Raw genomic sequence first — 1,355 nt, forward strand, 5'->3', positions numbered from 1 at the left:
GGTTTCAAACAGTAATCTTGAAGACCATATACTCTGCAGAGGCCAAGGAAGAATATATTAATAATGAAGAAGTGATTTCTTGCTACCAAAAAGTTTAGATCACAAGTTAGAACCTTGTCTAGGAGCCAAAACGAATAGTATGAAATTTAAATGGCATGAGCATGACTCTGACATTTTGGGTAATAATGGAAATTACCAACGATACAAATACAAATATCTCGTAGGTCTTAGCAGAATGCAGAAAGAGTGGACCCGTGTGTGCTTCGAATTGTCCTTGCACTGGGGGTTTCTTGTTTTATTTTTCTGTCTTTCCTAAATCCATTTGCATTTTCTAGGCACTTGCTGATTTCTGCATGGCTATCACCTCATCTCTATTGCATGTAGTCTGGGGTGATGATAATCCACTTCTTCCCCTCAACCTAGATGTTGACAGGTGTCGCAAGACAGCTTGGGGAGATGCGTCCTTCCTGGAGTTTAAAGCTTAATGAGAGGTTACAGGATCTGGGAGCGTTGGCTTTTCCACATGGAGGCTTTCATTTTGGGTCCTGCTTTTAGACTCCTGGCTACTTTGATTCTACCTCTTCCTGAGCACAACTCTGGGGTCCAGGGTTTTTCCAAAAACACACTCTTGCCTTCCTTATGAAACCAAAGCTCTTTCTTCCAGCTGAAGAATCCAGACTCTTACAGTGCTCAAAACATCACAGTTCATGTTTACAACAAAGCCTGTGGCTTCAAGTTTTCTCCCAAACCACAGAGATTTTCATTTGTTTTGTCCTTGAACAAGAAACTCTACGTGTGTACTGCGTCTCTGGCATTGTTCTAGAAGCTGTGGATACCACAAGAGACACAGCACGTAAACACGGTTGCTCTCAAGGAACATGCAGCCTTAGATGGGAAAACAAGTGTTCTTCGTCACTCATGAAATTTTGATACTATCAAGGAATAAAAACTAATTTTGTAAAGGTCTAAACTAAACCCCAACTGTTCTGCTGTGGTGGGCACATGCAGTTACAGTATTCATTATTGCATTGCTTTTGTATTCTTGAATATTTTCTGTCCACAGATGTAAAACCAAGGATACAAAACCCAAAGGTATGGAGGGCCAACTGTATTTGAAGAAGTGAAATCGTACCCCGATACTACTTTGCAAGGTAGGCTAAATTCTGGGTTGCTCTCGTCATGCAAACAGAATAAACAACTATGTGCGCAAAAGAGGGAAAGTGCATGTTCTTCTAAATAGAGGGAATTAAGGAATGGAAAACTTTATTTCAGTGCATATTAGCCTGAGAGTTCATTATTAATGTGGGAGGGTGACCTGCTTCCAGAATATCTTCTCAGTAGATCTTAAGAGCATT

Source organism: Propithecus coquereli, unplaced genomic scaffold (assembly GCF_000956105.1).
Source record: "Propithecus coquereli isolate 6110/MARCELLA unplaced genomic scaffold, Pcoq_1.0 Scaffold52, whole genome shotgun sequence".
In the NCBI taxonomy this organism is placed as follows: Eukaryota; Metazoa; Chordata; class Mammalia; order Primates; family Indriidae; genus Propithecus; species Propithecus coquereli.